Below are 24,836 nucleotides of genomic sequence, written 5' to 3'. Positions count from 1 at the left end.
TCTATTTATATTTTGAGGGTGATCCCTTCTTAGGGATATCATCTCATATGCAAAGTTAAAAGTATTGGTCATTTTTCTCTCCTAAACTTAAACTATTATAATTTATGTTTAAGGCAGCCAAATTTAACAGCTTTGGGGCCATAAAGGTGAGTGTTTAAATCTTGGTTCACTGTTCTGGAGGTGGTATATGGCCACTCCAGGTATCAGTTTTCTTACTTATAAAATAGGGTTTGCAGTGCTTTCTTCACAGATAAAGGATTAAATTTGATATGCTAACATAGTGTCTACCATATAGTGTACATTAAATGTGAGCCCTCTTTCCTATCTCCACTGGGTGTGGCCAACTTCTAGTTTTCTAGGATTTACTAGAAAATTTCATACCTTCTAGGAATATATGGCTTCTGATCATATTCCCTTACCATCTTCATTTTACTAAACTAAAGGCTCTTAATTTTTTTGTAATTCCCACATTCTTATTTCCTATCTCAGCTACTTTTCTGTTAATTTTTTAGAATTCAGTTTATTTTAGCAGGCATGAATTGAGGTAAGGGGAATTACAGTAGGTCCTGTGGTTACAAATGTCAACAGGATCCCTGTTCTCAGGTACCTTACAGTCTAGTGTCAAGAGTAGTAAACAGACAAAAAATTGCAATTTGACCTGATAAATTCTGTGATATTGGTAAGCCTGTGACAACACAAGGGAAATATCTAAATCAGATTAGGGAGGATGGGAGATTAAAGGTAAAGGAGCTTGCCGTACTTGTAGGCTTTTCTCTAGAGTTGGCAAACATCTTTACCTGTGTTCAAGGTTTAGATTGACCAAGACAGCCTTCACATTCCTTTCAGCTTAATAAAACTTTAGACAGGTTTCTTCCTGACTTATAGGCCCTTGACCTCCCCTTATTTAGAACATTCACTCTAAAAAACATGCAAATTCTTTTTTCACCCCTTTGACACGTAAATCTTCTTCTAGTAATCTTGCCAGATTTACAACCCAGGAATGTCTTTCTCACGGACATGGGAGCCATTTTTCGAAATGTAATCATCAAGAAAGATAGCACCGCATTCTCTGTGGGAGGGCAAGAGTCTAACTTCAATAAGTGCTGATTAGCAAACACAGATGGCCTAATCACATTAACCAGTCTCCTCCTAATGTCCTCCAGTACCAGTCCACTAGCTCACTCCAGAATTGGTAAACTGTCCCACCTTTTGTTTCAGCAGAGTTTAGTCCAATCTCTCTCTCCAATTGCAATCGTTTTCAATAAACTTTCCCTTGCCTGTTTAAGTCTGTCCTTGGACAGGATGCATCCAGGTTTTGTACAAGGGGGAAAGACTGATTTTTGCCCAATAATCTACTCACTGATGCCTGGCACTTGGTCAACTTTTGTAATTGCTGATTAAAATAAGTCCATCATGTCAATGTCTAGGGGGAAATGTTTTCAATGGCTCTAAACACTTTGAGCAGTGATCAATGAAATCTCTGAGTTCGCCATCTTCTAACTGGAACTAGAATTATTTTTCCAAAAATATATTTCTTTACACTTATGCACAAAATGAGCCTCTGCCTCAAAGAGACTGTGAGTAGGCTCAAGTATCCACTCGTCCTAATAGCTTTATACTCGTTCTTTTGGTATTTCAATTATCTCAAGTGTTCAGAATCATGAATAAAGTTGGGAGCAATTCATGATGATGTTAATCAACTATAAATTACTCAACAAGGGCTCCCCTTATTATACTCTCCATGAAGCTCCCTAGAGGATCAGCTCAGGTACTGGCCTCATGCACAGTCTACATTGAGAGGATTTCCAATAATTGATGGTTTTAGCCAAAATTTTGAATTCTAAAAATGGATGGAAATTTGGAAATTCTAAATCAATCATAGCAAATTACAAATTATCATCAAGAAAGACTGCATAATAAAAATTTCTAAAGGTTACTGTAGAAATTAAGCTTAAATTCAAATTTAATTCTAAGGTAAATAAAAATATGTACTCCATTTTCTTTTTTTCATTATAAAATTTATAAAACCAGAATTTTCCTTCTAATGTGCGCATTGGGTGTACTTGCTTTTTCTTTCCAAAAAAAGTTTCACTAACTTAAGGACATATACAACATATGGCACCTTAGAATTAAGGAAATATGGGAGAATGATTTTGATTACCTCCTCATGCTACATGAAAATTCATTACTTCAAACTTTCTTGAGCAGTTTTTAAAAAGATGCCAGTTATCTAACTCATACAAACACCCATATACATATGTACATCTTTCTTGTTGGGGAACAGACTTATATTAGTGTAAATAAGTGGTCATTAAAGTTAATGGGTTCATTTTATATAGTTATAATTTAAGATATAGTAGAAATTGGTTTGAACATGATATATACCTTTTTGAAATATATTAGAGACTTATAGAACCACCTCACAGTGACTGTATTTGTCCATTATGAGGTTTAGAATATACTTTACTACTTAAATGAGTTGAGTATGATATTTTATCATTATACCTTTGCTTTTATCATATATTGTGGATGTAGAGTCTTTGGTCAGAAACACCCTCTATATTATAAAAACATCATTATAGAAAAATGCAGTATTCTTTTAATATATAATTTAACATGAAACTAGGACAGATTTTCAGCAGAAGAAGGGAGCTGCATATATTTGGCTTTTACTGGCAGGCCTGTTTCTGCCCAGTAATTACCCAGTCTTTACGTACATGTTACAGTTCAGTGCTTTTAAGGAAATCCAGCTTTCTTTGCTCTCTGATCTTTTCTGCTCACAAAATACTTAGCAAACACATAGCTATTAGCTCCATAGGAAGTGGTTGTATATATCAGGTATTTTTCACAAGCCCACTTAACCAAGGTACCAAGTAATTTGACTAGAATCCAAACCAAATCAGTTGAAGAGCTAAGTGTGCAAAAAATCCTGTAACACACTACATTCCAATGAGCCACAGTTTTATTAACACTGCATCACTTAGCAAACTCAGATGGGGTCTTTGGGTCTTTATGTTGAGTTTCTTTAATTGGCAAATGCTTAAGAGCACACTTTATTTATTGATTGATTGATTTATTAAAGAATCATCTTTTTTTTAAATTTATTTATTTTTGGCTGTGTTGGGTCTTCATTGCTGCACGTGGACTTTCTCTAGTTGCGGGGAGTGGGGGCTACTGTTCGTTGTGGCGCGCGGGCTTCTCATTGCGGTGCCTTCTCTTGTTGCAGAGCACAGGCTCTAGGCACGTGGGCTTCAGTAGTTGTGGCACACGGGCTCAGTAGTTGTGGTGCATGGGCTTAGTTGCTCCACGGCATGTGGGATCCTCCCGGACCAGGGCTCGAACCTGTGTCCCCCGCATTGACAGGTGGATTCTTTTTTTTTTTGCTGTACGCGGGCCTCTCACTGCTGTGGCCTCTCCCGTTGTGGAGCACAGGCTCCGGACGCGCAGGCTCAGCAGCCATGGCTCACGGGCCCAGCCGCTCCCCGGCATGTGGGATCTTCCCGGACCGGGGCACGAACCCGTGTCCCCTGCATCGGCAGGCGGACTCTCAACCACTGTGCCACCAGGGGAGCCCCGACAGGTGGATTGTTAACCACTGCGCCACCAGGGAAGTCCCTAAGAGCCCACTTTAAATGCAGTTACCCAATGACATCATGATAAGAAATGCTATAGGAATATAGGCATAGAAAAAAAAATTATCATCACTCACATATGCCCTGAGCATTTTCTGCTGAAGAGAGAATCTGAACTCCATAATGAGGGTACTAATACATTACATGCTTCTGACAGTAAGTTCTTATCACTTGAGAAATATCATTAAACATTATATCTCTGCAGCTTAATCCTTCTTAACCTGAAATATACCTTTAGAAATAATATTTTAACAGTTTGAGAAAATTCAGCTATTACATAGCTATTTATCTAAATATTTACGTGAGATAATTATGAAGGCATTCTATTAATAATTTTGTGAAGACATTGTAATAACAATTTAGTCTTAGAATTTTAGAAAAAAAAATAAACCAATAAAAAGGTACTTCTTCTGGTTCAAACTGTACAAATGAAAATTCTGAAGCTAAGTAAATTGGGCAAAGTATGTTGCTGTTTCATAAGTTAATGAAAGTAAATTTATTTATTAAATTTTTATTTATTTATAGTTTCATGGGTTTATCACACATAAGGTTCAGGTGTATAATATTATATTTTGACATTTATATAAACTACAGTGTGCTCACCACCAAAAGGTTAGTTGTCAACTGTCATCATATTGTTGACCCCCTTTACCCATCTTGCCCTCCCTCCACCCCCTTCTCCTCTGCTAACCACTACTCTGTTCTCTGTATCTATTTGTTTCAGTTTGGTTTCTTCATTCATTTTGTTTTGCTTGTTTTTATATGCCACATATGAGTTAAATCATATGGGATTGGTCTTTCTCCATCTGGTTTATTTCACTTAACATAATACCCACAAGGTCCAGCCATGTTGTCCCAAATGCCAAGATTTCATCTTTTTATGGCTATTCTTCCATTGTAAGTGTGTGTGTATCTTCTTTATCCATTCATCCATCAGTGAACATTTAGGTTGTCTCCACATCTTGTCTATTCTAAATAATGCTGTGATGAACACAGGGGTGCATATATCTTTTCAGATTAGTGTTTTTGTATTCCTTGGATAAACACCCACAAGTGGAATAGCTACATCATATGATAGTTCTAGTCTTAATTTTTTGAGGAATCTCCATGTGATTTACCATAGTGGCTGCACTAATTTACATTCCCACCAAAAGTGCACAAGGGTTCCCTTTTCTTCACTTCCTCTCCAGCACTTATTTCTTGTCTTTTTGATAATAGCCATTCTAATGGGTGTGAAGTGATATCTCCCTGTGGTTTTGATTTACATTTCCCTGATAATTAGTGATGTTGAACATTTTTCACATGCTTGTTGGCCATCTATATACCTTCTTTGGAAAAATATCTATTCAGTTTCTCTGCTCGTTTTTTAATTGGATTGTTAGCTTTTTTGTTGTTGAGTTGCTTGAATTCTTTATCTATTTTGGATATTAGATACATGATTTGCAAATATCTTCTCCCATTTGGTAGGTTTTCATTTTGTTGATGTTTCCTTTGTTGTACAGAAGCTTTTTAGTTTGATAATAGTCCCATTTGTTTAGTTACGCTTTTGTCTCCTTGCCTGAGGAGGCATATGCAGAAAGATATTGCTAAAACCAAAGTCAAAGCGAATACTGCCTATGTTTTCTTCTAGGAGTTTTATTGTTTCAGATCTTACATTGGAGTCTCTAATCCATTTTGAGTTGATATCTATGTATGGTATAAGATAGTGGTCTAGTCTCATTCTTTTGTGTGTGGCTATCCAGAAAAACTAAATTGAGATGCTCTCCATCCTTTCATCAAATTTTCAACCCATTCAGATTAATCTGCAAAACTGCATCAAGAGGTTTGAAGGTAGAGAACTTTTTACTGTCTAGCTGATTTTTAAGAGTGATTAGGGCAGAGTTATAAATCAAATTACTGCAAAAAACGTTCTGGCTAGTCCATGTCAGTCACTTTCCTAAATTTCAAGGTTATTGACTGCTCAACTTATCTTATGACTTTAAATTTGAAAGCCTCAAATTAGCAACAAGTTCTCATAGGATTCAAAGCAGTAGGGGTTTTACAGAATGATTCTGTTAAATTAATCCTTTCCTCATTTGAAACATAGATGATTAAGATACATATTAATTTATTCAGAAAAGTCATACATTTTTTCAATGGAAAAAATCTTCCCTTCTGTGCTCCCTAGGGCTATTTGTGTGCAAAATTTAACAAACATTGGTTCAACTCTTTTTTTTTTCTGATTCAAAACTTCAGCATGAGAGATGATTAGTTGGATGGCTAACGAGACAGTAATCTCCTCAAACATCTTTTAACCCACTTGTACATTCTACATGAAGCAGCAGCTCAGTAACTGTTGAATGAACGAGTGGACAGATCCCACTTACCCAGAAGACTGAATTCTTCTTTAAGAATCTTCTTTAAGAGGTTTAATTTTGCGGTCAAATGTTTAGAAATGGAAATCGAACTCAAAGTTCCACTTGACTTATAACGTGACTTCTGTCCTCAGCAGATGGTTAAAAAGGTTAGTTCTACCAGTGGCTTCAGAAAACACACAAAAGGTGTTAGCAGAACCATGATATTTACGGTATACATTTGATTGTTTCAAGAACTGAGTGAACAGGTAGTACTTGTAAGGGCAATCAGGTGCCAGTTTCAATGGTCAGGCCTGAACTGCAGGGGTTCCACACTCAGCCCTGCTGCTTGTTAATTCTGGCTTCACTCATTATGCTTCCCGATGCTGCCACACAGCTCCTTATTTTGAGGTAACAGGTGATCTGACTATGCTTTTTTGTTTGTTTGTTTTTCTAACGTTACACAGAAAGCTAGAGTCAAAAATTTGTGTGTAGTCTGAGAATGATACTTTGGATATATTGCTATTTATGATAAGCCCCGATTTACATGTTTACTTCGAACTGGAAAAAAATTGCTAACTAGAATTTCCCCCGTAAAAGGAATTACTGACAATGTCTTCCTCCTTAACCACATGGACCTATATCAAGGCTGCTTATCTGTGCAAGATACCAAAGTTGTTACCACAGGACTATGCTATCACAAGCAGATTTTCTGCCAGTGGGCTGGGCCAGCTTTTGCAAACTACAGGAAACCTGGGTTCCTAAAATAACCTAAGGGACACCCCTGATCTAAACTCAAACAGAATGGGGTTAATACATAAATCCTTGCAGGAAGTTTGGACACTGAAAAGATCTGTCACTGAGGATGGCGATTCAGCTTAACAAATGAGGCAATGAGACTGATGGAATACGCCCTTTCCAGAGAAGTTACAAGGATTTCCGTTGATACTATCAGTATTTCCACAGTCCTCTGTTTCCAGGAGGTTATATATAGTATCACAGAAGAACCCTGAGAACAGATAATCAAGCCTTTATAAAGAATCAGAGAAATATATTAAATGTCTCTTAACAAGGAAAATTGAACTTTTTTTACTAACAATAACCATTATTATCATTATAGAATTATTATATTGTTCTTAATATTTTATTATTAAATAAATATTATCTGCAGGGAAGGCAGATTGGCATCACATAAGTGTTACGTCACTGAAAACTAATCAATACACAAAACAATGTGCTAAGGCTACACTAGGGAGTCTCACTTCTGATCTCAAGGTTCTGCCAGGTTATCCCAATTTCTCAACAAAACTCTTTATCAAACTTATTGTATCTTATCCCGCACTATATCGGAACAGTTTTAAAAGGGATCTTGTTAGTCATTTTCCTTAAAAAAAAAAAGAGAAATCCAAGTCATGCCTTTTCTATGAAATCTTTGGAGGTTGCTATGACAATGTTATTTGTAGCTCAGCCCACAATTCATATTCTTCAGCTTTTACCCAAAGTAACCTGGTTCTGCTTGCTAGGTATCATCTTCTAAGACTCCAAGAGATATTGCCAAAGCTTTCTCCAGAGACTAGGATTGGAAAAATGACGGCATTATTAAATGCTGAACTTTACAAAAATCATTTCTATTTTGAGCACCCTAACATAGTTATCTTCATTTTGCATAATCCTTTTTTTTTTTAACAAGGATGTATATTTTTACATGGTTGCAATTACAGCAAACACAGAGTTTTGTGTTATTCCTTCACCATTTCCAATAACGAAAGCATTTTTCATATATTACAATTGGGGGATTATTTTAATGTTAAAGAATACATGATATTTAATGGATACAATCTATATTTAATTTAATCCGCTTCCTATTACTAGCTATTTGTCTTCATTTTTTTCCTTATTACAGATAGATTCACAAATAATATTATTATGAATATTTTTTTCCTCTACAGAATTGTTTCTTTGAATGAGACAGGTTATGGTTTGTTTGGCTTGTATCGACAGTATTTATAAAAGTGTAAATCTGAATGTGTTTAGGTGAGGCAAGTACAGTAACCTGTATTCCCATTGCCTTCCCCCAGGCCAACATTGTACATTTAGATTACCTGCTTGACCCTGAAAGCATTTGAATTTTTGACTCCTGGATTACTGGCTCAAAGGCGTAAGTATCTTTATGACTTTCAATAACAATGATCATTTAACTCTTCTAAACCAGTTATACATGTATTTCAATGTCACCAACTTTCATTTATTTGAGTACTTTCCAAACGTTAGGTGCTGTATAGGCATTGGGGACACAATGAGCAAGTAAGACAATGAACAGGGAGTTACAATGCAGTCTGAATTAATAGAACTTAGAATAGGGTACTAAGGGAACCCATAAGAGAAGCAGAAACAAGTCTTCTCCAAATCGGGTCATTACATGGGGAAGTGGTAGCAAGTAGAAGAACGGAGGAAGGAGAGAAGTCCAGGCAAAGAGAGCACCACATGCAATGGCCTGGACAACATAAAGCAAGCATATTTTAAGTATTATGAGAATGGAGAGGGTGAGGTTAGTGTTGAAAGACATGAATATATATGAAAAAGCATATATATATGATTTTATAATGTAGTCATCATTAGGTATCATTTAATAATTTTTTGTCAAATTTACTAACTATATAAGCATGTTATACGTGTAAAGTAGATTTAGTATGCATCGCATCTAAGAAAATCCGATTCCTGACATAATCAGCAGAATGAAAAGTGACACAGAGATTAGAAAACTCCCCAGCACTTGAGAGAAGAGAGGTTTGTGCAGTTTGATGGCAGCACAGGCCCATGTGTAGGAGAAGGGGAGGTGATGGAGCAGCAGGGATAGGTTAGAACAGTTGGAGTGCCTGGAGGGCCAGGCCAAGGAGTTCACTTTGTATTAACTCAATGGTCAATGAAATTACATAGCCATTTTAGAGGAAACAAAATTATAATTAAAACTGTAGAGGAAACACTCATTCCTTTCACTAAAGCAAAATGCAGAACATCCTGGTGTCAGCACTGGAAAACAATCTCCAGGTAATTGAAGCAGGAAAACCACATCCATTTAGGGGTTCTCTCATTTTCATTATGACTGCTACCACCATAGCAGCCTCTAGGCTTCCATTCTAACACTTTTGTCCAGGTATGGAGCAATCAAAAACATCTTGCTTTGTTTCACTTTAGTACAAATGATATAGAAAAGACATCAAAAGAATTTATTAAGTGATAAGAGAGAATAACTGGGAAACAAAGCGTGTGTATGAAATATATAAACAGTCTAGTTTACAAAGAACTACTTTATTCTTTATAGAACACTGTTAGCCCATAGTCCATGTTATTCTACATTGGACACCAAGTATCGGTTAACCCTATGAAATAATATGTAAGACATTATGTGCACTTATATAGTCTTTGTATACAGGATGTGATGGAAGAGGACCTCTACCAATAGATAGAAAAGAAGTTCTTGTAATTGTGTGTTATGCAAGCCAAAAGCGGATGGGGTAATTTGCCAGAAATAATACTATAAGGGATATAAATAATTTGGTCCAAGTACTCCACTCTCTGGGTTGCATTATTCAAGAGTAAATTTTAGAATGTCTGGAAGCAGAGGTCTTACCCAGTGTTCGAGACATATGAGGTCTCTGAGAATTTCTCTGAAATCACACTGAACATCTTGTGTACATGTATGTGTGTGTGTATATCTCCTGGGAAGTCTTTAAAAGGCTCATAAGCTCTTTTGTGGCACTTCTTCAATTCACTTCTGTGCTGGACCTCCCCATTTATGAAAGCAGAAGTTTCAGCCTCTGAGACTTTGGGCACAAGTCAGCAGGTGGTGACAGCTTTCTCTTCCAACACTGCATCTTTTAAGCATTCTTAAGAAAGCAAGCAGCCATCAGTTATGAACATCATTCAGGTGACGTTCTGTATGTATGAACTGTATTTGAGATTAAAAGATGGGGAAGAGATGGGAAGTGAGTAGACATGAGACTATTATAGGGCTCAGGAGAAAAGTGGCAGAATCTAATTACGATGGGATGAGTGGGAATACAGAAATGAGGATGGGCAGAGGATGCACATCTTGGTATTTGGTATATACCGCAGGGTTTTTTTTCACCAAGTTGTCATTCTGTGTTTGGAAAACAAAATTGGGGGGAAAATGAAATCAAAGAGTAAGTCAGTGCTTGGCATATAATAGGAATGTAATAAATTTTGGAAAGACTCACACTACCATGGTGAAACTTTTAGTACTAAACATATATTTAGGATTAAACATATATTCATTTGCAGAACAGACAGAAGTTGGACTTTTATATTACTAATGCTTACAATACTTCAACTTCTGGTCATCTTATACAAGTTCATTAGACCACTGATCGTTGTTGCAATGGAGTTCTGAAAGTTTAATTTTGAGATGTGAATGAGAAATGAGGTCATGGCATAGATGAAGACAGGCAATGAAACTATAAAATTGGTAAGCTTGGTCTATGAGAACCTATATGAGCAAAGAATCTGAAAAAGAATAGATATATGGATATGTATAACTGAATCACTTTGCTGTACACCTAAAACTAACACACTGTAAATCAACTATACTTCAATAAAATTAATTTTTAAAAAATTAATTAGTTAAAATTAAAAAACATTAAGCTTGGTGAAGTGTAGTTGACCTCATTCAGGAAAGTAGAAGTAGGCGCTGGTTCTGGAGGATACAGGAGTGGTTTGAATAGAGAGAGGGCCAACTTTACTTCCTAACAGTAAGTTAAAATTAGGGGAATACAGAGATTATAGAATAATAATCAGAAAGTGGCCTAAATGTAAGAAGCAGGCTGGCTCTTCTTATACTAGAGAAAGAGAAAGCTAAATTTGTGGTGGAGATGGTAGGGGAATCATTTGAAACAATCCAGATTTCAATTGAAGTGAAGAGGTCAGAAAATATTAAGGATAAATAAAGCTTAGTTTATTCATTAGGAACATGGAAATTAGGAACATGGAAGTTAGAGTTAGTAAAAACCAGTCTCAAAATGGTAATTCTCTAATTCTGAACTAATCAGAAAAAAATATGAACTATAGTGCACATTAAGTCAATGTTGAGGAAAATGATGTATTTATTGGAGTACAATTCAGTTGTTATTTTACAATGCTTTAACAAAAGTACACACTAAATACATAGAATTTATATATACTATAGTATAAGTATACTTTTTAGCATAGAAAATTACAAAATTATCTAATCACTTAAAAGAAAATAGCATTATCCTTCTCACAAAGTTCTGAAATTAAAGAAAAAAATTATGAAGATATAAACTATTCACTGAAGTTTCTGAAATAATCAGAAAGCTTGAATCAAAGAGAGATTGCATTTAAGGAGGATGTGTTATTGTTTAATTCAATGGTTAAAGAAACAGAAAAATTAAATGGGAACACTTTTCTGTTAAACTTTCCCCTCGGGCAGCTGGTATAAATAAGGGAGCTAGCATGGACCCTCCATTTCCCTTGAACAGGTGTTAACTTCTTCCTGTTTAGAGGGTTTCACTTCATGGTTAAGAGCATGGCCTCTGGGCTCAAATATTTTGTGCCTGAATCCTGGACATGTCACTTGTTAAGTTTGCAACTTTTGGCAAGTTGCTTACTTTCTCTAAGCCTCAATATTTAACTGTGTAATGTGGATAATATTTGTGAGGGTTAAATGCCACTGACAAACGGTAACTGGTATACATTTAAGCGCTCAATAAATTTGTCTATCAGGAGGAGTTTGGACATCGAGGGAGATGGTAGATAGATTCAGAAGGGAAATGTGAGAATTCATTTAGAGTGAACAGTTTCGAGGAAGATGACAACTGAAAGGGGGATCCTCCTTCCCATTCAGCTGCTAGAAAAAGAGGTGTGTTTAACAGAACAGAGAAAACAGGCTGAAATCCGGTGGCCCTGTGGGCACTGGAGGAGGGGAAGCATGTTAGGAGTGTTTCACACACAGACCGAAGAAGCTAAATACTACACATCCAACAGAGCTGCGGATATCTATTTCAGTATGTCTGTGGGTCTATCTGTACAATGTTTCTCTTGAAAAGTCAGCAAGCGCTGTGAAGATAGAGCTCCAATCCTCTCTGACACTTGTTTAGGGGAGGGGAGGCAGCAGAGAAATCTCAGGGTGGAAGACAACCTACAAATACCTGCAGGGACATACATGACTACGTTCCACTTTCCTCCTGGTGTCAGAAGGCAAACAAGCTAGCACCTCTGTCTTGGACTTCCCAGCCTCCAGAACTGTGAGCAATAATTGCTGTTGTTATAATCTACCCAGTTGGTGGTATTTTGTTATAGCAACATGATTGGAGTAAGATAGCATCTTTCTACCCTAGAGGAATAAGTCCTAGACTAATTACCTAGTAAAATTTGTGCATTACCTCAACATACACCAAGTGATGCTGGATGAGGTAAAATCCAGAAACAAGGTTGCTGAAGAGTTCTGTCATGATCTACTCTCACATACTATCACATACCTCAGAGATACTACATATTTACTTGTGTTAGGAGCTTCACATGGCAGTGGTTTTCTTCATGGCAGTGTGAACACCAGCATCACTGCTACTTGCTACTCCTAAAGGAGCCTGAATGCCTCACTCCTCTTCCTTGAGAGCTATTCCAGTTTTCACTTGGCTAATCTTCAAGCTACTTATCATAAGTGTCCATTCTCTTGATTTTCAGGAACACTCATTACTATTATATCCCTCAGGGCAATTTTAGAAGTTTAAAGCAATGAAGAGTAGCTTCTTACGATAAGAAAAAAGAATAAGGTGGGTTGTTGTTCATTTATTGATCATTTATGAGTAGCTGTCATATGCCAGGCATTGGGGCATTGTGCTTTTGACGTCAGAAGCAGTCCCTGCTTTCAAGTGGTCTCTGGTAAAGCTGGGAGGAGTTTCAACTGGACAGAATAGTATAACATAATGAGTAGATAAGTGCCAGGACAGGGTGCCAGGGTGGGAAGGAGGACACAGAGAAAGAATGAGTTCATCATGAAATATTTTTGAAGAACAGGACACCTGATTTGTGTTTTGAAGGAAATGTAGAAGTGTGAAAGACAACAAAAAAGTTTCAGAAGTGAACATTCTAGGCAGAGGCTACAGCAAGATTTAAAAAGCAAGAGGGCACAAACCACAGAGCTGATCTCCCTGTGCTACGTGGCTGCTTCCCACTAGCTATCTATTTCACATTTGGTAGTGAGTGTATATATGTCCTGTGACCACCTAGAGGCGTGGGATAGGGAGGGTGGGAGGGAGACGCAAGAGGGACGAGATATGGGGATATATGTACATGTATAGCTGATTCACTTTGTTATAAAGCAGAAACTAACACACCATTGTAAAGCAAGTAGACTCCAATAAAGATGTTAAAAAAATAAAATTAAATTAAAAAAAAGACACGAGGGCATACAGAGCAATGGTGGGCCTAAAGAACTGCCAATAGGTACGTATGGCTGGAGTGTAAGATCATTTGAGCAAGTAATGCAAAGGATACCAAAATGTGCAGTGGATAATCTAAGGTAAGGATATATCACCTTTCTTTTTTTCACCCTAGAAATATTTACTGAGTGACTCTTATGTGCCAATGATTGTTGTAGGTTCTGCAGTGAAAAAATCATGACTCTACCTGCACGGAATTCGCATTCTACCTAGGGAAGAGACCGAAAATAAACCAATACCAAAATATTGATATATTGTTTGGCAGACGGGAACAAACATATGGAGAAAACTATATCAGAGATGGAATGGAGCATGTGTAGGTTAATGTGTGCACCTGCATGGGGATGCACAACAGCTGTTTTTTATAGGATGATCAAGGTCTCACTGATGTGGTGACATTTGACCAGAGACTTGAAGGTAGTCATATCCTATCTATTATCATAACCTCTAGTATCATATTCTATTTATATGTGTATGGATTACTTTTCTAGAACATTTCCAGAAGATGAAATCGTAAATGCAAGGGCCTTTGGATGGGAGAACGTTGAGTGTTGAAAGTACAAACTAAGAGGCTGGTGTTCCTGGTGTGGAAAGAGTGAGAAGAGCAGTGGATAAACTGGAGAGCTGGTGGTGGCGAAGCGGGTGCAGAAAAGATAGGGCTTTTTAGAGTCTCTTTAAGTACTTGTTCCCTTGTGGCTCCCCACCTCTTAGACAGAATCAAGGAACTGTCTAGCCCCAGGCAGTGGAGAATAGGCATTTGATAGTTTTTGCTAAAGAGTTAAGCTTAAAAGCCTAAAATCTTTATGGACAGAGAGAAATTTTGCTAAATTTCTTCTTTACTACATCAGAGTAATAGATGGATAAATCCAAAGAATTTTCCACAAAGGGAAAGCACCATCAGGATTTGCGTATTTTTTGTTTTGTCTTGTTTTTTAACAAGAGGGAAGGGAAATTACCGTTACTGTTTGTAATCTAGAAAGACTGGGGTAAAGAGAGGTTAAATGGCTCATTCACTGCAAACCTGGGCTTAAGAGGACAGTCGAGAGTGTTCAACATGATGCCCTCGGGCAATCACTTACTCAGAGGAGGGCCAATTACTTTTTTTTTTTTTTTTTTTTTTTTTGCTGTACGCGGGCCTCTCACTGCTGTGGCCTCTCCCGCTGCGGAGCACAGGCTCCGGACACACAGGCTCCACGGCCATGGCCCGCGGGCCCAGCCGCTGCGCGGCATGTGGGATCTTCCGGGATAGGGGCACGAACCCGTGTCCCCTGCATCGGCAGGCGGACTCTCAACCACTGCGCCACCAGGGAAGCCCTACTTTTTAAATTAAATTAAATTTATTAATTTATACAGCAAGTTCTTATTAGTTATCTATTTTATACATATTAGTGTATACATGTCAACCCCAATCTCCCAATTCATCCCACCACCACCACCCTTGCCCCGCTTTCCCCCCGTGGTGTCCATACGTTTCTTCTCTACATCTACGTCTCTATTTCTGCCTTGCAAACCGGTTCATCTGTACCGTTTTTCTAGATTCTACATATATGTGTTAATATACGATATTTGTTTTTCTCTTTCTGACTTACTTCACTCTGTATGACAGTATCTAGGTCCATCCACGTCTCTACAAATGACCCAAGTTCATTCCATTTTATGTACGTACTACGTCTTTTTTATCCATTTGTCTGTCAGTGGGCATTTAGGTTGCTTCCATGACCTGGCTATTGTAAATAGTGCTGCAATGAACATTGGGGTGCATGTGTCTTTTTGAATTATGGTTTTCTCTGGGTATGTGCCAGTAGTGGGATTGCTGGGTCATATGGTAATTCTATTTTTAGTTTTCTAAGGAACCTCCATACTGTTCTCCATAGTGGCTGTATCAATTTACATTCCCACCAACAGTGCAAGAGGGTTCCCTTTTCTCCACACCCTCTCCAGCATTTGTTGCTTGTAGATTTTCTGATGATGCCCATTCTAATCCGTGTGACTTTCAATACGCTTCCCTGGGGCAGTAGTGATTATCTTCCCAATAGCTTGGGCAGCTTGGTGAAGAAGATCAGAAGCTTACTTCAGCTTTTCATAGCTCTCCATCTTTCTACTTCCTAAATTCCCATTCCTTTTACTTGAGCACTGGTTCATCAAATATGTCACAGCAGCAGAAGCTTCTCCTAGAAACTTGTTAGAAATGCAAATTCCCAGCTGAGGCTCCGGAAATCATTGTTTTGACAAGCCTTCTGATTCTAGCTAAAGCTTGAGACCCATTGCTCTTCTTCTGATCTGAGAGAGAGCGAGGGGTGGGGGAAAGAGAGAGAAAGCCCAGGAAAGAATGCTGGAAAGTAAATTCAGAGAGCTTTTTATATGGGGTTTTTACTGTGGTAACTTACAAATGGTTGAAAAACACCCACAAATTGAAACATGTAGCTACTTTAAGGACTCTTCAGCAGAAATCAATCTTATTCCCGATCTATTACTTAATAGGTCATTTCCTCATGGGGATGACTAACAGCAATTCAACAGGAAATGCTTTTTATATTTAAATAACACTTTCTGTTCCAAGATGTCAAAATGTTTGACAAGTGGTCAAAATGCAGCTCACTAATATTCTCAACCCCATGGTAGTAAATAACCCACATCTACCATCACTGCTGTTTACTGGTGATTGCTTTTCTGGGAAAGTTGAAGCGCCTTTGCTATCTCTGTAGAAAGTCAATGACTAAAGGAGGAAACGTCCTTCATCTTGGTTCCCATAGGAAACCAAATTGATAAATCACTCACTGACTTCTATTATTGCATCTCAAGGATAGTTAACAATGCTCATCAAGGAAAAATCCCAAAGAACACTCTTGCCCTATCTCTGATTAAACCTGATTTTGGAAAATCATCTGGCTCAATCTACATTTAATTACAATATGAATGCTACTTAATTCCCTATTACTTCTGATTACACAGGATCAATGCCACTTGAAGAGTAAGAAGCAAAGGTTCACTACATTGGGGTCTCCTGGACAGCCAAGCCTGTGCCTTAGTCATTTTGACTCCCTAGTGACCAGCTTGGTATCTGGAATAGTATATGCGATCAGTAATTATTTCTTGAATGTATGATGTATGAATGAGTCAAGATATTTTGAGAGTTGGAGTCATGGGTCAAGAGGAGAAAACGTGGTTTAAAAAAACCCACTGAATTCTCAGAAGCCGGTGCTGCAATGAATGCTAATAACAACTTGACAATGTCCTCTGTCATTGCAAATAATGTGATACCAACATCTACTAATCAATCAAAAAAAGACTTTCAGAATTCAAATTTGGATAGGATTTTGAGCTGGGGATTCCTCTCACCCACCTTTTCTTATGATAAAACTTGGAACTGTAGTGTCAATAGATAATATGCCAGGTTTTCACTTAAAATTGGAAAATTTAATCTAATTTCGGAGGCATGAAATAAAACTGATGGGCAAATATTAGAATTTCCATCAATGAAAAAGCTTAGTTTCTAAAATGCTGAAGGTTAGTTTATCAAAATACTGAAATTGCCTCATATCATAAGTCAAAGCACCCTCTCTTTACTAAATAAGGAGCTACAAAGTTGTACAATTACGGTCAATAATTTTTTTACTTGGTTTGAAAAAAGGTTGCTTGTTTTAAATAAAACAAAGTTCAACTGAAGTGACTATAATATCATCAGTCTTGTAAAACTCCTTGTGTTAGATTTCTTCTATCCCCAAGATGCCAACCATGCATATTAAACGGACTCTTGTTTTTTGCGTATGATTTCTGTACATCTTTCCTATATGAATTTTCATGTTAAGTACCCTTTCTTAGAGTGTGGATTGTAACCACTCTGTTTAAAACTCTATCACCAGTACCTAGAACAGTGCCTGCCACATAAGAAACACTTAATAAAATTTCTAAATTATCTTGATTAAAATCCATACTCATCCTAGCTTTAAGCACATGAAGACAGAAATAGGTTCCAACTGCATAAGAACACGTGACTAATCCAGAGTAAATGTTAACTATACGTACAAATTATCTGTTGATTAAAATACAGAACATGTCTGAGACTTGGAATTCCTTCCTAATAGCCCTGAGTCGGAGCTGTGGTGAAGGCTTACTGGGGGCATGGTACCATTTTCTGAGGACACACTCGGAAGAGGAAGAAGTTGATGAGACAGCATGCAAGATTTTCCAGGCTCAAAATGGAACTTGACTCATCTGCATGGAACCACCCAGCGAAACACAGAAGAGCTCACTCTTCTGCTGGATTAAGCTCAACCTGGTGGAACGGAATGGAACAGAAACAAGAGACTGAGGTCGAGGTTTTGAGGATCTTCACTCCACTTACCTGCTGTCACAGGACCAGGCAACGGACAAGAAGAAATGTGGAACTGTTGCTGTGTACCTCTAAACAAATACAGTCACCCTACGTAATAGAATGTGTCCTAAATCTGACCAATTAGAATAATTCCTCCATTCTTGGTGGAGTAGCTCTGATAGAAATGGACAGAGCTGGGCTCAGGGTGGGAAGGGGGTGGTTTCCTTCTGTTACAAGCTCTAAACTTTCTTCAAGTTTCCTATGATTTAAGCCTAACTACAATTTATGGACTTTTGAAAAAGAGTAGGTACTAAAATTAAATAAGCTAAGAGTGTTGAGGGTGAAAAACATGATAACAAATTTAAGGAAATGTAGAATTATTACTATGAGAATTAACAGAACTGTGTTTGTTCCAAATATGAGCCTGCTATAGCATTTTAATTATGAATAGAATTAAACAGAAATTCACTTGCTGTCACCATCTGATAATATTACCAGAGACTTCCCTTAAGGAAATTAAAAATTATTTCTTCTATGTAAATCTCTACAAGTCCTTAATTTCAACCTTATTATAAGAAATAACACACAGTAGCAACAAGCTGGCAGAATTTTGACAATTCTCCTGCCTCCCTCCATTCCGCCTTCTTTTCCTCTTTCCCTCCCTCCCTTTCCCTCCTCTTCCCTCACTCCCTTTCTTTCCACAAAGCAAGTAAATGGGTACATGGAAAATAGTAGGGGTCACACGCTTTCATTACAGGGGTTGGGAATGTGGACTCTCACAAAAACAGACTTGATTTTAAATACTGTATCTGTGCCTTACTAGCTGTGTGACCATGAATAATTTAATCATTCTGTGCCTAAAATAGGTGTAAAATTAGGCTGTAAAATAGGTGCAAACAGTACCTACCTCTTAGGATTGTTGTGAGGGGGGATTCCAACTGGTTTTAAAATAGTATTTAGCACAGAGGAAGCATAATAATTATTTTTCACTTCTCTGAATATATAAAACATTTAGTATTGGGATTCATAGTCTCAAAATCTAACACTCACTGATGTGAATATCTGATTGGCTAAATGGAGAAAAACATTGTTATAGTAATTATTTCCTTAGTTTCTCATTTTGTTTTTTTAACTGAAAACCAGAATCACAATTTCTTGGTATTATCTGTTATCAATGAACAGTATAAGACTATAATATTATTTTTGACAAGGCACTGAATATTTGAAATGAAGAAAACTAAGAAATAGTAGTAAATAAAACTTTTCTTGTACTAATCCCAAGTGAAAGATGAAATTAATGATGATATATATGTGAAAACTCTGGAGAAGTTATACGGAAAGAACCTCAAGTACTTGAGGCACACTTGAAATTCAAGTGACATTAAATGACTAATTCTTAAATCAAGAACCCTTCACTAAAATTAAAAACACAAATGCTTTCTTTTTCTTGATTTCTTGTAGGAAGTGAAAGAGTACTCGGTAGGTGTCAGACTATTTTAAAAAGCAGGTCATAGAGATGATATTTCAGGAGTGTAAAAATACTAAGGTGGATCTCATAAATGATTGGTATATTATTTAATTCAGGTTAGCATCAGAATTGTCAATGTTTGTTTCTTAAGCAATGCAATCCTTTAGGTAGGAAGCATGGTTCTTTGGAGAAGTTGAGAGACACAAGATACACAAACTGGAATATGGTGCAAAAACAGACAGTATCGATTTTTTAAAATTAAACCTAGGAATTATTTAACATGGCCATTTCTTTGGGTTGAAGAAAGAAATTCATATAGATTTTCCTGGTTCAGGCTCCAGTGAGGTCTATAGGCAAATTTGCAACTAGAGCAAGATTCAGACCTATTTCCAATTTTGTGCTTACCTCTTAAATATGTCCAGTTCCTACAGCATAGAGGAAAGCACTAGATTGGCCATGGCATGAATGGCCAGGTTAGGATTCTGGCCCTGCCACTTAATAACTGTGTACGGCTTAAATAGGCAATTTGCTAAACTTCATGAATTTCAATTCCCACTCTCCAACCCCCACCCTGGGCAAAATGCGTAGAATCCTTTTTCTACCAACTCTAGAGAGTTAGGATGGTCTGAGGAGAAAATGTACATAAAAATGCTTTGAAAATTATTTAATGCTTTAAAAATATTATTTATCATTATTATTTCAAGATGAGGGAAAACTCCCCCTCCGCTAATATATTCAGCTTTTTATGGCCACCTAGATCTTCCAGAAAGCTACATAAAAACTGAACATTTTAACAATACTCGGCAATGTTTAGATGTTAAAAAAAAATTATCCAAACTGGCACATTTCTTCTTAAACAGTTCTAAAAGTAATACATACATAGTGCAATGAATTTGGAAATACAGAATGAGAACGGGAGGAAGTAAAGGTCACCCTGACTCTCTTATTTCTTGAGTTAACCATTGATAAATAATTTTTACATTTTCTTTGGGTCTTTTTTCTCTATGTGTGTGATATTCAAAACCAAGTTGTGAATATGCTGTATTTATTATTTAACATTCTTCTCTTCTCACTTGACATTTTACAAAAAACAATTTTAATTTGTTAACTTCTGTATTGTTTCCGATTCTAAGCATCATAAAATACTTAATAGTGAAGGTTACCTATGAGCTATTATGTAAAAAAAGTTCAGCATCTACAACCTAAATAAATATATTAGAAATTCATAGGCTTTAAAGCAGTGATCCCCAACTGTTTTGGAGCTAGGGACCGGTTTCGTGGAAGACAATTTTTCCACCAACAGGGTGGGTGGGGGGAGGATAGTTGGTTCAGGCTGTAATGCGAGCGATGGCGAGCCATGGGGAGCAGCAGATGAAACTTCGCTCGCTCGCTCGCTCGCTCGCTGGCCGCCCACCTCCTGCTGGGCGGCCCATTTCCTCACACAGCCAGGGGGTTGGGGACCCCTGCTTTAAAGGATATCCCTATGTTTTTATGTGATTGACCATTTCAAAAGTTTCATAGAAAATTCCACTATTTATATTTAATTAAAGACCATGAAACTTGTTTTTAGTATTTTTAAATAAAAGATAAAGATGACTTCATTTAAAAGCTGATAACAAACCTCTAGAACACGTCCTTCTACTTAAGTGAGGTGTTAGATAAAAAAAGCACTATAGAAATATAGATTATACTTGACTTTAAATAAAAATCTGAATAAATACTATAGAATTGTTATCTCCCCTTTATTCTGTTAATAATTGCTTATAGGAATATTATGGAGAATGATTGAAGCTTAATAGTCATATGTCAATTACCAAGATCACATTTGTGTGGTACAATGAATTTGCAAAGGTAGACTATCAAATGTATTTTATTGTCAAAGGTGGTCTGCCAATCGGCAAGTCATTTCGTAAGTTATGCTCTAAAATATATCATTTACCGATACCCAAGAGACATCTCGGTATGTCATTAATAGCGCAGAAACTCTAAGCCAGGGATATTTTTGTCTTTATAATTAATTTGAGACAGCAGCTAATAAAAACCAGAATAATAACACTAATAACCTTCAAATTAATTTTGACCCTAAGCTATAGCAATTTCAACAGAAGTTAGTATATTTACATACCAAATTAAGATTCCTAAACTTGTATTACAATTGATGCAATGTTTTTATGAAATACTACCTATATAATATTTCATTAAGATAATAAAATGAGAACAATATAGAAATGTCATAAATGTTTGTGTCCTAGAAAGGATTTAGAGGGAATTTCTGGTAGTATAAATTAATACATGATTAATCATATTACTTTTATTTATAAAGCATCCAAACATACACATCTGTAATCTTATATGTCTTTACCATCAAGAGAAATATATTCCAGAATTAATTTTAAAAACACTGTTTTTACTGTGCTTATGTATTCTAGTTGAGAAGTCTGGACTTTAAGCACTTTTAAATTATAGAACTAATCAGAAAGCAGGAGGAAACCAACAATACAACTGATGGCATTTGTTAATATAAACCTTTGTGTAAAAATGTTATGAAACTAAGAATGGAAAAAGAATAGAATTATTAAGCAACAAATGGCTGTTTTAAAAAATCTAGTTAATAGTATATACTACCTGGGTTATTCTTTTACTTGAAAAAATTACAGTATATTAGGTTGTCCTAATTTGGAACTATGTAACTGCCACTCTCATGTTTCTAGTTTTACTAGAAGAGTGCATTTTTTTGGTATAAGCGTAAGAAAAAAAAAAAAACTGGAACGTTCCATACTGCAGTTTCCTTCCTCCCTTTCCCCAACAGAAAAAATAAGAAATACTGTACCTAACCAACAGATCTGATGATTCCAAAAGGGACAAGTCTCTATTCTGAAACACTATTCAAGTCCGAACATTCCAAATTATGATTTTGTGAGACACTGGAAAATTATGGCATGAAAAATAGAAGAATATTTCTAATGCACTATAAAATGTATTCCTCAAAGCAAAAGAGCTAATGGAAGGCCAGAGCACTTAATGGATAAAATATAATCAAATGAAACAGAAGCATGTTCCAAGCTGAAAGGCAACAATCTCACTATTCTCACATAATTGGATAGTAGACATAACCCAGTAAGATCAGGTTTAAAAACATTTAAATATATATAAATACACATATGTATAAATAACATATATAGCACCTGAAGTAAATACATATTCATATTCATATATTAAAGAATCACTTTAAAATTTAAAAATATTTTTTTAACTATTGAAAAATAAACAGCTAGTGAAAAAATAAGTTTTCTTTGCAAAACTTGACTCTGGAAACAAAGATTCTTCAAATGCTTCTCCAAGAACTTGTCTATTTTAAATATAACCAAAGAAAAAAATAAAAATAAATAAATATAATCAAATATTTGAAATAGAAGGCAAATGTTCATGAAAGCAGACATATATACATGCATATATATGCATATATACACATAATTGGATAATATAATGAATATATATAATACACATAAAATACAGATCTTCCTTAACTTACTATGGCATTGCATCCTGATAAACCCATCATCAATTGAAAATATCATAAATTGTAAATGCTTATACTACACCCAATCTACCAACCGTCATAGTTTAGCCTAGTCTACCTTAAATGTGCTCAGAACACTCACATTAGCCTAAAGTTGGGCAAAATCATCTAACACAAAGCCTATTTTATAATAATCTGTTGAATATCTCATTTGTTTTATTGAATACTGTACTGAAGGTGAAAACCAGAACGGTTGTAAGTGTGTCAGTTGTGATCGAGTCGCTGAGTGGGAGGAGTGGCTTGCTGCTGCTGCCCAGCATCACAAGAGAGCATCATGCTGCATATCAGGAGTCTGGGAAAAGTATAGTTTCTACTCTAAATTCAAAGTATACTTTGAAAAAGTGAAAAAATTCCAACTATAGTTTCTACTAAACGAGTATCACTTTCGCACCATGGTAAAGTTGAAAAATCGGTAAGTCGAACCATTGTAATTTGGGGAATGTCTGTATATAAATCTTTGTATAATATATGTGTATATGTGTTTGCACGTGTATATTTAAAACTGGAATTTAGACTGTTTGCTACATCTCATCTTAGAAGCAGACTAGGCCCAAAATCTATGCCTCAAACCTTTGGTGAATAGCTAATGAATTCAGTATTCAAACAGGGATTAAAAATATTGACTTGGAAATTCAGGACAAACTTACTACTAAAAATGTTTTACACTTTTTACTTAAAAGAACATAGTTAGGTACACATGATTAGACTCTACCAACTAAAATAAATTATTGCCGATTTGGCTAGAGTTGTTGATCACCACAAAATTCTCTCTTGCGGACAACTATGGCTTACATATTAAATGGGAGGCTTTAGGCAGTTTTTGTACTTGTTTCCTTAGACCTAAATGGTCCACATAATGATAAAAAGTCAAATAAGAAAAAAATGTAAAATTATGTGCTTTTCAAGCCCAACAAAACTGTTATCATACTAAAGCTCGCCTGTGTACTAACAGTGTAGTTTTTATAGGCAGGTGTTTCTGCTACTAAAGTTTTCACATTAATTGAGGCTCTATTTTTGATTTCAGTTTAAAGGTGTTGCTAGTGATTGAATCTACTCAGTAGTGCACTTTTATGAATAAGACTCTGAATATTAAAATTCTTACATGTACTCTCTCAATTCATTGAGATTCAGTCAAATAGAAAGATATCATATACCAAGAAGATTCCTTTGTATATGATGTACAATGGAGTAACAGATTAATTTTCCTTTTTGGACAACTTAATGATATTGATTAACATTAAAAAACTTCAACAGTTACATATTAAAAAAAAGACTGGGGTACAAGGCAGATAATTAGTAGTATTACCTTTAAAGGCTTTTGTTAGAGGAAGTGAATGTTAACAACTCTTTATAAATTAAAGTTGCCCTCTCCCAGGAACTTCAATACTGTATCAGAAAAAAATAAAATAAAATTGTCAACTATTGCTTTTAAGAAAGGGAACAATTCCCATTTTCTATAACATTACTTCTGAAATCAACACCCTTGATATCATTTCTGATAATGAGCCAGTGAAAAGAGTGATTAGACAAATGGTACAATTCAGAAAGAAAATAAGATGCAGAAAGAAATTCAGAAAGAAAATAAGATGCCAACTGAGTTTTCCCAGGTCATCCAAAAATCAACTCCTTGCAGAGTTAAAAATAGAAGCTAAGACTAATTCCCACAGCTACTGCCAGATCAGAGCCTGACAACTTTGCATTGTGGTAGCTTCAACCTCTCCTGCTACTGGGATTACCTGCATTGAGACGTCTTCCTATGAGGTTCAGTCATTTCAAGGTTTGCTTTAAAACGGAGAGGGGTAGGAAAAGGTTCATAATTTTAGGGAAAATCTGTGGTAATGAGATCTCATTGTAAACTGCTCTTGAGAATTAGGAAGATAAAAACTGGAAATATTTACTAACCCTTACTATGTCTCAAACACTGCAGTAAGTTCCCTTTTATGTTATCTTCTTTAATCTTCGCAACAACCCTGTGATTTTCCTGTTTTAAATATCCAGAAACAATTCACAGTGGTTAAGTAACTTACCCT

The 24,836-nt window shown here is 36.2% G+C and overlaps 1 long non-coding RNA gene across 1 annotated transcript; it reads right to left on the bottom strand.

Moving 5' to 3' along the window:
• Positions 1–8,188: 8,188 nt before the first annotated feature.
• On the bottom strand, positions 8,189–10,376 carry LOC308611237. The gene is made up of 2 exons (XR_014014804.1): positions 10,307–10,376; positions 8,189–8,459 (listed from the first exon to the last, which is right to left on the bottom strand). It is a non-coding gene; the product is annotated as an uncharacterized lncRNA (long non-coding RNA).
• Positions 10,377–24,836: the final 14,460 nt, after the last annotated feature.

This window comes from Mesoplodon bidens (genome assembly GCF_964165515.1).
Source record: "Mesoplodon bidens genome assembly, contig: HAP1_SCAFFOLD_744, whole genome shotgun sequence".
NCBI classification, from domain to species: domain Eukaryota; kingdom Metazoa; phylum Chordata; class Mammalia; order Artiodactyla; family Ziphiidae; genus Mesoplodon; species Mesoplodon bidens.
Note: the sequence above shows the minus strand (reverse complement) of the source record. Positions and strands in the feature narration are given on the sequence as shown.